The sequence below is a fragment of the Sceloporus occidentalis genome, unplaced genomic scaffold (assembly GCF_023333645.1).
Source record: "Sceloporus occidentalis isolate IW3139 unplaced genomic scaffold, rSceOcc1.0.p SCAF_13, whole genome shotgun sequence".
Classification (NCBI taxonomy): Eukaryota; Metazoa; Chordata; class Lepidosauria; order Squamata; family Phrynosomatidae; genus Sceloporus; species Sceloporus occidentalis.
The window spans coordinates 22501-36061 of record NW_028316993.1 but is presented as its reverse complement, the minus strand read 5'-3'; the positions used below and the strand labels follow the sequence as shown (position 1 = coordinate 36061).

Genomic DNA, 13561 nt, shown 5'->3' with positions numbered 1-13561 from the left:
CCTTGGAGATAAGGCAGCGGTGCTTTCCCGCGCTTCTTCCGGAGTGGCTGTTTCCGCGTGGCGCGCAGCCGCCGGGGCCAATGGGATTCGCGAGCGGAGAAGAGGGCGGGGCAGTGTGGCCAAGGCGGCTTTCCGTACAGTGTGAGGGAACAACGTTCTCTGGGTCGCTTCTAATCGGACTGAGGCTTTTGGAAGGGTGAGGGGCAAGGGAACGCGGGGGGGTTTCTCCTCAGGGGCAAGGAAGGGCAGGTTTAAAGTCAAGTTTTACTTATATATAGATATATATGTTTATTATGTTTATTGTACATATGATATGTATTGTACATTTAGATTTATTTCTATTGTAAGTTCCTTTTATTTAATTATGCATTATAATATTTTAAAGCATATTTTAATTCTATGTGTGTCTACTATGGTATGTTTTTATTTTTATTATATGCTTATTTTATTTTATAATATTTTTATTTTATTTTATCAGACTTTATTATTATATTTTTATTATATCCACATGTATGGATACTTCTATTTATTGTGTTATAAGTTTATTATATTTTTAAAGTCTTATTATATACTTTATTTTCATTTATTATTTTTTACTATATTTTGTAATATTTTGATATATTTTATTTTATAATTATATATTGTATATTTTATGCATTAATTTTTTTATAATGTTATTATATTTGATTTATATATGTGTTTTATTTTATTATAATGTTATTATATTTTAAAACATTTTATCCATAAACTTTTATTATATTTCCCATATATATATATATATATATATAGCATTTTTTATTTTATTCTATTCTATTCTGAGATACATATATGTATCTGTATATCCTGTATATATTGTATATTTTTATTTGTTTTGATATTTTTTGGTTTTATTCTAATTTTATTTTATTTTGATGTTTCATTATATTTATTGTATATCTGTGTATTTTTATTTTTATTTCTTTTATTTTATTATAATTGTAAAATATTTTATTATTATATTGTAATTCTTTTAATCATACATATATTGTATATTTTTATTTATATTTTTTATTTCATTATAATTTTTATAATACAATATTTCACTATTATATTTTAATTATTTTAATGTTTTTATATATATATATATATATATATATATATATATATATATAATTAAAATATAATGAACAGTAATTTTACTTATTTTCTATGTTTTTATTTCATATTGCGGCTTACAAAATTCATATTTCATCTTTCTGTGTCTGTTTGAGATCTACAGTTCAAGGCGTCACTCAAACTGAGAGACTCTTGGGGTTTTTGTGTGTCTTTCTTGGGAGGGCTCTGGAACCGAATGGGCGACCTTTGGCTAGTCACACTCTCTCAGCCTCAGAAACACAGTTTTATTTTGCTTATTTGGTGAAGAATACGTCTTGTTTATTTAGATAGTGTATCTAAGAAGTATGCCTATAGATTTGTGAGGCAGGCAAACGGAAGGAAGGAAGGAAGGAAGGAAGGAAGGAAGGAAGGAAGGCTTTGTCATTCTGTTTGCGTCCATTGATTTTATGCTCTGCTTTTCTCCCATCACAGGGATTGAGGCAGAATGAAACCTGAAAGTCTTTGAGGAAAAAAGGAAAGGCAGAGGGAAGAAAAGAACAGAGAAGGAAGGAAGAAAGGAAGAGCGAGGAAAGCAAGAGAGAAGAAAGGAGAACCCCTGAAAACAGTGCCCAGCTGAGGATGGAAGCTGCAGTCAACTCGGTGAAGACAAGGCCTTGTAGGATGAAGGAGAATGCTTCACAGACAGAAAGACAGAGAGACACAGAGCAACTCCCTTCCATAGGTTCAGCATCGATTAAATGCGTTGTAAAATGCCTCGAACCGTCGGACAGACTTTGGATCAGCCGCTGCCAAGGAAGGTGTCCGCCACAGTTTCAGGTAGCGTTTCGTTGGCACGGAGCAGGGGAAGAGCAATGGCCTAGAAACCCTGACTTCTAACTGCCATGGGACCTTTGTGAGCAGACGCGGCGCCCCGAGAAACCGTCGTCTCTGCCCATAGGTCTGTCCCTGGATTTAGATTCTGAGGGCGTGGCTCAATTCAGCCGTTTCTTTGTCCAATCGGCCGTCCCGTTGTTTCTCTTCCGAAACGTCCCCTTGCAGCTTGGAGGGCTAATCTCCCGGGGGGCGAAACTCTCCGCCTCCGTTTTGGGGCGCTGCAGCGGCTTCATTCCCTTTGGCCTTCTGGGCAGAGCCTTTCTGACCGTTTGCCCAAGGCAGAGCGGCATCCCTGGCAGAGCATGCTTCGGGCCCCACCGGAGGGAGAGCGAGGGGACGCGCCCCTGGCGCCGTGGGGGACGCCGTGGGGACCCGCCATCTTGCTCCCAGACTTTTATGTTAAAAACCCTAAAATAAAATAAAATCCCCAGATCAAACGACCGAATTAAATAGTTTTCAGGGCCACCGTGTATTTTTTTATTTTAGTTTATTATTTTATTATTTATTTGTATTTAATTTGTTTGTTTTAAAAAAACCCACCCCGATAAATAGCTTCCCTGCTTAAATCTGACAAGCCCCCTGAAACCAGGATGGCACCTTTGGGATTAACTGGAAGATGCCTCTTGCAGTCAGCCTCCAAGGTCCTCCCAGACCCCTCTCCCTTCTAATCCCGCAAGCCCTGGCAGGCCCCTCTGGCGACCAAGACGTCCGGCCTCCGTGGCGTTCCCCGCGACGGCAGGGGCGCCTCTCCTCGCTCCCCTCCAGCGTGGCTCTTGGCATCCTCCGCCAGGAATGGCTCTCTGTGGTCCGCATCGGGCAAACCTTTCTCTGGGCAGAAGGAGAAAGAGGCAGAAGCCGGACTGCAGACTCCTCCTTTGAAGGAAGTCCCTTTAAAATCCAGCCTTCCAGGAGCACCTTTGCTGACTGGACCTGCATGGCAGCAGGAGGGGTCGGGGGGGATTTCCTCTGGGGCTCCCCTCCGACCCCAGCGCCCCCAAACTGGTAGCGGAGCCTTTTGCCCTCCCTGGCCATTCGTTCTCTAAGCTGCAACTGGACCTTTTGGAAGAGAGACAGTGGGAAGAACGGAGATGGGAAAGGGAAACAGCTGGATTGGGGTGCGTTCTCTAATCGGGATCCATGGGCAGAAATACGGGGAGGGATTCCGGGTTTCCTGGTGCGTTGCATAGTGTAGACAGGGTCCCATCGTAGTTAGAATTAGGCCAAGAGCACTGGCTGGGGGTGAAGGTTAGGAGGTCAGTGAGGAAAGGGTTTCTGTGAAGTAGTCCGAACCGGGCTTCTCTGAACGTGGTGCTTAACACCGCCTGGGTTCTTTCTCTGCCGTCCCGGAAGGAGGATGGCCCTCCCTCATTTTAAAAGCCAGTCGGGAGGGCCATGGTTTAGCTGGGGGGGGGGGGGGGCCTGGCTTATAGAGGCTGAGCTAAATGCAATGCGTTCTTCTCTAGAGCAGGCCAAAGTTAATGGGAGGAGGAGGAGGCAGGTAAGGACAGGGTAATGTCTGAGGCCGTGAGAGTGGCACCCAAGGGGCCTTGGTAGAAACGGGAGGAACCCACTGAGCAAGATGTTAAGGCTAGGGGCTAAGGAGAACAGCCAGGGCACCCCTTTGTCACCCCACAGCTGTACGCTGAACCTTTTTTTCCCCCCCATCTGTTTGTCCCTATGCCTCGAGAGAGAGCCGCACGCCATCCAGGCGGAGAAGAAGGAAAGGAAGGGTCCGGCCGAGGAGGACGACGACCCCGACCAATCAGCACCAGCCATGGATGATGGAAGAGACAGTCTCCACTGGACTCGATCCTTTACTCAATTGTAAGTACGTGTGTGTGTGTGTACACTCATCCGTCCATACTTGCAGCTTTGATCATTTATAGGTTTGATTAATGTGTTCTCTAGGGATATCTGCTTTCCTGCAGTGCCACTGTGTGGTCAACTTTACCTAGAGTCGCACTGCAGGACCTAGAGATTTCTAGAGAGGACACTCTACTAGGCCTTTGTAGCTCCTCCAGCGCAGTTCTATGGTCGGTGTCTGTTGGACGTTGACCCCAGAGATGCCATGGAGAACCTATAGGTTTCTAGAGAGAACACTCTACTAGGCCTTTGTAGCTCCTCCAGTGTAGTTCTATGGTCAGTGTCTGTCGGACATCGACCCCAGAGTTGCCCTGGAGGGATAGAGATTCCTAGAAAGGACAGTGTACTAGGCCTTTGTAGCTCCTCCAGCGCAGTTCTATGGTCAGTGTCTGTTGGATGTTGGCCACAGAGTTGCCCTGGAGGGGCTACAGATTCCTAGAGAGGACACTCTATTAGGCCTTTGTAGCTCCTCCAGCGCAGTTCTATGGTCAGTGTGTGTCGGACATTGACCCCAGAGTTGACCTGGAGGGGCTAGAGATTCCTAGAGAGGAGAGTGCACTAGGCCTTTGTAGCTCCTCCAGCGCAGTTCTATGGTCAGTGTCTGTCGGACGTTGGCCACAGAGCTGCCACGGGGAACCTATAGGTTCCTAGAGAGAACACTCTACTAGTCCTTTGTAGCTCCTCCAGCGCAGTTCTATGGTCAGTGTCTGTTGGACGTTGACCCCAAAGTTGCCACGGAGAACGTATAGGTTCGTAGAGAGAACACTCTACTAGGCCTTTGTAGCTCCTCCAGCGCGGTTCTATGGTCAGTGTCTGACGGACCTTGGGCGCAGAGTTGCCACGGGGAACCTATAGGTTCATAGAGAGGACACTCTACTAGGCCTTTGTAGCTCCTCCAGCGCAGTTCTGTGGTCAGTGTCTGTCGGACGTTGGCCACAGAGTTGCCCTGGAGGGATAGAGATTCCTAGAAAGGACAGTGTACTAGGCCTTTATAGCTCCTCCAGTGCAGTTCTATGGTCAGTGTCTGTCGGACGTTGACCGCAGAGTTGCCCTGGAGGGGCTAGAAATTCCTAGAGACGAGAGTGTACTAGGCCTTTGTAGCTCCTCCAGCGCAGTTCTATGGTCAGTGTCTGTCGGACGTTGACCCCAGAGTTGCCCTGGAGGGGCTAGAGATTCCTAGAGAGGAGAGTGTACTAGGCCTTTGTAGCTCCTCCAGCGCAGTTTTATGGTCAGTGTCTGTTGGACGTTGGCCACAGAGTTGCCACGGGGAACCTATAGGTTAATAGAGAGGACACTCTACTAGGCCTTTGTAGCTCCTCCAGCGCAGTTCTATGGTCAGTGTCTGTTGGACGTTGACCCCAAAGTTGCCACGGAGAACGTATAGGTTCGTAGAGAGGACACTCTACTAGGCCTTTGTAGCTCCTCTAGCGCAGTTCTATGGTCAGTGTCTGTCGGATGTTGACCCGAGAGTTGCCACGGAGAATGTATAGGTTCCTAGAGAGAACACTCTCCTAGGCCTTTGTAGCTCCTCCAGCGCAGTTCTATGGTCCGTGTCTGTCGGACGTTGACCATAGAGTTGCACTGGAGGAGCTAGAGATTAATAGAACACTCTAGTAGGCCTTTGTAAGTCCTTCTGTGCAGTTCTGTGGTCAGTGTCTGTTGGACGGTGAGCGCAGATTTGCACCGGAAGACCTAGAGATTTCTAGAGAGGCGTCGTCTCAGGTAAAAACATGGCGTTTTTATTGTTTGCGGGTTTTCCATATTCACGGGGGTCTTTTGCCCCTAAGCCTAGCGCATCTGCATGTGTGTGCGCGCACCTGCACAGACATATGTCAGCGTATTGATTCTACTTTCACTGCCATGGTTCCTTCTGTGGAAAGCTGGGATGTATAGTTTGGGGAGAGCCTGGTGTTATGATTGTCAAGAGCAGCAGAATAGCTGGAGTATCTCTTATTCAATTTATGGCAGTTCACCTTAAAAAGCCAGTGTGGAGTTGTGGTTTGGACGCTGGAGTATGGCTATGGAGAGCAGGGTTCAAATGCCGGCTCAGCCATGTAAGCTGTGGGCTGATCCTGGGCAGGCGACACTGTCTCAGCCTCAGAGGATCGCAATGGCAACCCTCCCTCTGAAGAAAGCGGCTTAGGAAACCCGCTGATAGGTTTGCCTTGGGCCCTCCGTAAGTCAGAAAGGACTTGGGTTTTCTTGGCAGGATTTCTTCAGAGGAGCTTTGCTTTGGTTCACTGACCGTTCGTTGTCCATTTTTGTTTTTAGTCAGGTTTCCCAGTTGCAGAGGATCCCTCTGAAGGCGCTTACCTTTCCGGTAGGGATCTGGGTTCAGGGCAGACTTTAAGCAGGTAGGGCCTCGCTGATTTCGAGGACGTCTTCCAGGTAGGTTTTTTTCCTCAGAGGCCTTGCTGGCTGACTTTGGTGGCCCCTCTTCCTCCGGAGCCACCGCCCGGCTGCCTCCTGGTGCCCCTGGCTGATGTTCGAGGGCCTCACTTCCCAGCCATCGTTTAGGCTTTCCTTTTGGGTCCCAGCTGGGAAGGGCAGGGGACAAGTGGTGGTGCTGGTCTCATTTGGTCTGCTGCTCAGATACTAACACTCATCCCTACTAACACTAACACAAACAATAAAAGGAACCCCACCATTAACACAAACGCTGCATCCTGTCTTTTGTCTCTCTCTGAGCAGATGAAGTTGTTGCATAGCAAGGTTTTTGAAGTGTGGTTTAGGGAAGTCTTGTTGCGTAGCGGTCGTTGGGTTGGCCTATTAGCGTGGCACTTTAGCGCCGCGGCTAAAAAGCGATCTTGTGTGGTTTCTTCTTCTCAGTGGTCTTTGATGGTAGTTTTTGTCAGGGTTTTGGTTGAAATGAGGGAGCACCAGCACTTGTCCCCTGCCCCTGCCCCTGGGACCCCTCTGGACCTCCCTGCCCTCTCCTTTCTTTCCCAAAGAGAGCCCCGAACGGCGGCTGAGGCCCAGGAGGAGAGCGGCAGCCCCCCCAAAAGCCAGCAGTGCCTGCCCCACGGACACTCCTGGGACCCTGGACCCTGGGTTTGGAGGTGGGCCACTTGTGCCGCCTCTGATTCCTCTCTTTCTTCCAACGCCACCGAGGTCCCAGGTGCCAAGGCTGCCCCTTCGGAGGTCCAGAGGGAGAGTCAGGCGCATCCAGGCCCAGACGCAGCAGCAGCAGCAGGCGAGGAAGGGAGTGTCCAGCCCAGAGGGAGGGAGGAAGAGGCGGCCCCGGCTCCATCCCCTACGGAGGAAGGAAGGAAGAGACGGTCTCCGCTGGACATGGCCCCCTCACCCCCAATAGATTGTAAGCCATAGGGCAGGGAACCCCAACTTTAGGACTTTTTTGGCTGAAGGGCAAGGATGCTAAATGAATAATACTTCAATATTTGTCAAGGAACAAACTAATGCTGAGAGCTTTCAGTGTGCTTCCCTATGGTCAAGCCCTCCACAATGTTTCCCTATGGGCAATTGTTGTCCAATGTTTGCTTATGGGCAGGCATTCCCCAATGTTTCCTTATGGGCAGGCTTTCCCCAATCTTTCCCATTGGGCAGGTGTTCCCCAATGTTTCTTTATGCGCAAATGTTCCCCAATGTTTCTCTATGGGCAGGCGTTCCCCAATGTTTCCTTATGGGCCGGTGTTCCCCTATCTTTCCCTATGGGCAAATGTTCCCCTGTGTTTCCCTATGGGCAGGTGTTTCCCTATGATTCCCTATTGGCATGTGTTCCCCAATGTATCCCTATTAGCAAATGTGTTTTGAACTTAGGTTCATGTGGAAAAACAGCCTGAACTAACAAGTAAAAGAGAACATGTAGCATCTATTGTACACTTTTTAAAAGGGACATGAGATAGTGACTGTCTTTAATGGAGTGCCTTCATTTTGTATGGCTGCCTGGGAGAAGAGGGTCTCTTTCCCTTCTGTCTTGAAATGTCAATGTCTGGGATGTTTACTGTGCAAGATCCTAGGAGTCCTCTGGACCAGTTTTGTACTTTATGTGTGTGTATATCTCCATACATGATGGTTACTTACCGCCACACCTTTGGAAGAAATAAAGCACACTGGATGTGAAATGAATTGCTTTGTTTTTCTTGTCGTTCTGTGTTTTTTATTGATCTGGAGGCGATGGCCGAAAGGCTTTGGACTCAATGGGATTTCCTGGGTCCCTCTAATTCTAGGCTGCTGTAGGGAAGTCATTTACAGGTGAAATGTTTATTGTAATGTATGATTTAGTTTGTTGGGGCAGGCAACAAATAGACAAATGTTTATTTCATTTATCATTGAATTAAATGATTCTTATTCTGATTCTTATCATTATTTCCTTAGTTGGTGGGTGTAACATCTATTTTCTTTATTTCTTAAGTAGATGTAATATTCCTTTTGGTATTTACTGTGTTGGTGCCTGCAATGTTCATTTTATTATTTAGTTGCTGGGCGAAGGTTTATTTCATTTATTATTCACTTTGTTGGTGGATTCCACAAAAAAAAATAAAGTTTGCCCCCACTAAGTAAATAGCATAATAATCCCGTAAGCAAATAACATTTTTATCAATATTTTATTCTTTATTGTAATTTATATTTTATATTTAATTGAAATTTAAGGTATATTTCATACTTTTTATTGTGGAGAATGAATCTATTTTAACTTGGTGTTGCTATGCCTCAGCGGAGACACAGGAGGGCGCCGGGGAGTTAATAGGGCCTGCGATGGCGTTTCATTCCGAAGTCTGCGGCGCCGGTCTGAAAGGGCTGCCCCGCCCCCGCCCCCGCCCCCGCAGAGCCCCCCCCCAAACCCTATTCTGAGCCGCTCTAGGAGTGGACATCTCGCAGGGTCTGTCAGGGCGTGCGAAAAGGCTAGAGCGTCGCCACGGAGACAGTCTGGTAAACATCTCTTAGAGGGCCGGCCCTCCGAGCGCATATGGCTAGAGCGTCGACACGGAGGCGGTCTAGGAACCCCATCTTAGAGGGCTTGCCACAGAGTGGGGGAAGGCTAGAGCGTCGCCGTGGAGACGTTCTAGGAACAAGTATTAGAGGGCCGGCCCTGTAAGATGGGGGTGGTAGACCATGTCCGTGGCGACGCTCTAGCCATCCGCGCTCGGAGGGCCGGGCCTCTCAGAATGGCATTGACGTCATTGGAATGAAGGGCTCCCTGTCGCCCTCCTGTGTTTCCACTGAGGCATTGCAAGCGAAAGGGAAATAACACCTCGCCTTTGTAAGGCCAGGCGAGAGGAAAGAAGGCTGGAGAGGCGTCCAGTCTTTCATTTGTTAAAGCGAACTGACTTCATTTGTATATCATAGATTATAGATATAAATAAAACTGTTGTCTTATTTTATTCTTATTTGTTTTTAAACATTTTCCATTTCTATTTCATGTTATCGTACAATTAAAATGTCAAGCCTGATTTATAATATAAAATAAAGAATCTAAAAATTTAAATGTTTTTTACCAGGGGGGAGTATAGTAAAAAAAGAAGACAAATAAAAGTATGAACATACAAAACCACGAAAGTAAAGTTATTCAAATGTACAAGAAATGGAAATATAATATCAATTTAAATAATAGAAAGTGTAAAATAAAATGATTTGGGGTCAGGGGTCAGAAAGGGTGTCAGGGTCAGGATTAGGGTTTTTATGGTATGTTTTGTTTCATTTTTATTTCTTTTAAACTTATTTTTTAATCACACTTTAAAGCCTGTTCATCTGAGAAGGATCATTATTTAAACAAATGGGAAAAGGAGACATAAAAAGAAAATCAAACAACATAAAGACACCTAAACCAAATAAAGTAATTTGAAAAAAGTGAAATAAAATCATAATACAATCAAATATTTGTTCATAGAATAGATTATGGAATGTAGTCTAAGACTAGAATAAAGAAAAATGATTTAAAGTAGAAATGATATAAATACTAAAATCCGAAAAGATGTATTTTATTTTATGTTTTATTTTATTTTAGTTCAATTGTTGATTTTTAATTTTATTTTTATGTCATTTTCGGGCAGATTTCGTACTCGATAGCCACCAGGAGCAGTACTTATCATCATTCATATTATTATTTTAGTGAATCAAAGTATGAAAGTAAATTTAATTAAAAATAATACCGAAAATCAAAATTTTAACATTTGAAATAAAAATAATTTTTTTTGAAAAAAATAACTGAATGAAAAATATAAAAAAAAATCAGAATGTAAAATATAAAAATAAAAGAATTTTTCTTTTTTATTTCTATCCCGCTTTTTGACAGGCAATTAAAGCAGCGTAGAGCAGGTTAAAATACATCCATGTATACCTCATAGCTCCCTTAAAACAAGATTAAACAATGTAAGATTAATTATATGTATATATAAATGAAAAGAAATAGCTAAATGATATACAGTGGACCCTTGTTATACGCTGGGGTTTGGTTCACAGATCCCACGTGTATTTCTTCTTTTATTTTATGTGTTATTTCAGTTTGTTTTTTTATTTGTTGTAATCTAAACAGACCAAAATTACTAATCTACTGGATCCCAAAAATGCTAGTAATTACCATGGGCAAAAATTAAATAATTTAATTGTTAACAGACAAACACAGGATGAATCATGCATTGTGTAATTTATGCTGTGATTTAAAGCTGGACCATAAAGTTATTTCATTTATTGTTGTTGTTGTTATTATTATTATTATTATTAAAGATTTATATCCTAGTTTCCTTTCAAGACTGGAACCTAAAGCAACTTAGTAATACAGAGATACATAATTGTCTATTTAAAGTTATAAATCTATATATATAATTACATATATGGAGACACACATATACATCTATAATCATACATGTATTAGATATACATTTATAACTGTATATAAAATTATGTGTGTGTGTGTGTGTGTGTGTGTGTGTGTATATATATATATATATATATACAAAACCATGTGCCATGTGTATGTGTGCATGTATACATATTTCTTGTATTGTAGTTAAATAAAATCTAACAGCAAATTGAAGTAAACATTAGCTCTCAACATAAAAAAGTTAAAATGGACAAGAAAACAAAATGTAAAAAGTTCAATCAAGTAAAAATTAAAAACGTAAGAAATGTAAAAAAAATGAATTAAAGCAAAATAATGAAGGAAATAAAATGTAAGCATTTTTAAATCTTGAAGCTTCCTCTGTTGTAAACAGACATTTTGGAAAAGCCTAAGGTGGGCTCGAACTGGCTCTCTAAGGGTCCGGACGCCGGCTATTTAGCTTAGTGCGCCACAGCTGTTAGTGGGGGTCGAGGCTTTTCTGTATGTGTTCTTGTGTCCTCCGGTGTTTGTGACGTCACTGCGAGATGGCGCCTCGTTTGTTGTTCTCGGGCGCCCTCCTGTGTCTGTACTGAGGCATGACACCGTATATATTATGTCATTATGTTTTTCTCAAGGGCCAAATTCAGTAAAATAGAAGAGAAATAAAATGTTAAAAATACAGAACAATGTAAGTAAAATTATTTAGACACAGAATAAATTGAAATTTAAGATCGAAAGACAGATAATAAAAAATTTAAATTAAATTATTGAAGGTTAGGTGTCAGGGTTTGTATTTTATGTCTGATTTCAGTTATATTTTTTTTGTCCTCATTTTTTAAATGGCATTTAACAAACTGGACAAAGAAGACATAAAAAGAAAATAGACCGTAATAACACAAGTAAATAAAATATATTAAGTGTTAAAAAATTAAAATATAGTCACAATATAATGAAATATTTATTAAGATAATAAGCTAAGAAATGTAATATAAGACTGTAATAAAGAGAAATGATTTAAAGTCCAAATGCAAGAAATGATTATAAACATTAATTGCAAAAGAAGTGTTTTATTTTATGTTTTATTTCATTTTAGTTAAGATGTAATTTGTTAAGATTATTTTTATCTAATTCCTTTTCACTTTTATTTTTTAATGTTATTTATTTATTGTTTAACTTAATGTATAACATCAAATGTAATTACAAAGAACAAGTCAATTAAAATGATTTTTAAAATTGAAAACAACATTGCTATTGCTGCGGTTTTATTTTGAGTTCGTTTGGTTTGGTTTTACTGAGTTATTAGTTCAATTGTAGTTTAATTGTATTTTTTATCAAATTCTATTTTAAGTCATTTGAAATGTAGTTTTAGTTTTTTTAAAAAATGAAATCATTTAAAAATCAAAAAAATATAATAAATATAAAAACATGAAATTAAAATATCATAATTAAAAAAATAAAATAGTAAAAGTATTTGTAAGTAATGAAAATTACTCTTTTCTAAGATGGCTTTTAGGAAAGGATAAGCCGGAATCAAACTGGTGAGTTCAGGCTCCAGACGCCGGTTCTTTAGCTTGGTGCGCTACCGCTGGTGAAAGGGGCGGTGCCGTCGTCCAGGTCTTTTTGTGGTCTCTGATGCTTGTGACGTCATTGGTAGACACTTTCTCGTTTCTTGCTGTCGTGCGCCCTCCTGTGTCTGCACTGAGGCATGATGTACTGAAGGGAAATAAATGCTGCCTTTTTAAATGGAGGGCGGGAAAGATTAAGGCGGGAAGGAAGGGCGCTGCGCCGCGGCCCTCGGTCTCCCTCGACAGCCAATGGGATTAAAGGCCATGGAGCTCCCGCGCGCCCTCCTGTGTCCACTGTGAGGCATGGCACCCCGAAGGGAGATAAAAGGGCGCCATTTTCCAGGGAACCGGAGAAGGAGAGATAAAATGGCGGCCGCATGGCGTTTGTTCTCCTGATGTCGACGGTCCGGCGTTTCATTCTCCTCTTCAAAAGTAACTTATTTCATTTGTTTTTTACTCTATTCTTTTCATTTGCAAAGACGTTTCATCCTCAGCATTTTTAGTTTAAGGCTTAGGCTTTCATTCTTTGCTATTTGTTATTTCTTTTTTGTTTCATGGCTCTGAGTTCATTTTAGTTTCTTTATTCCTTTCTCCTGTGTCCACTCTGAGGCGTGGCACCCGAAGGGAGATAAAAGGGCGCCATTTTCTAGGGAAGCGGAGAAGGAGAGATAAAATGGCGGCCGCGTGGCGTTTGTTCTCCTTATGGCGACGGCCCGGCGTTTCATTCTCCTTTTTAAAAGTAAGCTATTTCATTTGTTTGTTACTCTTTTATTTTCATTTGCAAAGACTTTTCATCCTCAGCATTTTTAATTTAAGGCTTAGGCTTTCATTCTTTGCTATTTGTTATTTCTTTTTTGTTTCATGTCTGAGTTTATTTTAGTTTCTTTATTCCTTTAAAATGTATTGTAGTAGATCTTGTTGTTCTTGCAATTTAAAAGGTGGCTGTTTCAGAGGGATTGATGTTTAATTGAAAGTGGCAAAGACAGGAAAATGTAAATAGGAGAAACAAGCACAGAAATGTTGTAAAAGTTTCATTTTGAAGCCAAATTAAAATATTAAATATAAGTATATTAACATTATTTTTATTTCTATGTCAGCTTTAATTTTGTTGTTATTGTCTGCTTTTTTTATTTTGTTGTGTTCTTATTTGATGTGTTTCTTCATGTTATTTATCATTCATTTATTATGAACTAAATAGACGAAAATAGTAATCTAATGGAGAAAAGCAGGTAGTAATCTAGCCTGGCCAAAAATTAAATTATTTAATGCTTTAAAGAAATATAGAAGATGGTTCATGCATACTATAAATTACTCCATAATCTCAATGTGGACCATAGTGTTATTTGATGTGTTATTAAGAATGTTAGTATTATTGTATATATGTATA

The 13561-nt window shown here is 41.7% G+C and overlaps 1 long non-coding RNA gene across 1 annotated transcript; it reads left to right on the top strand.

The window, feature by feature from the left end:
- On the top strand, positions 1 to 7906 carry LOC149304441 (uncharacterized). The gene is made up of 3 exons (XR_016271848.1): positions 1 to 196; positions 1567 to 3792; positions 6103 to 7906. It is a non-coding gene; the product is annotated as an uncharacterized LOC149304441 (long non-coding RNA).
- The last annotated feature ends 5655 nt before the right edge of the window (positions 7907 to 13561 follow it).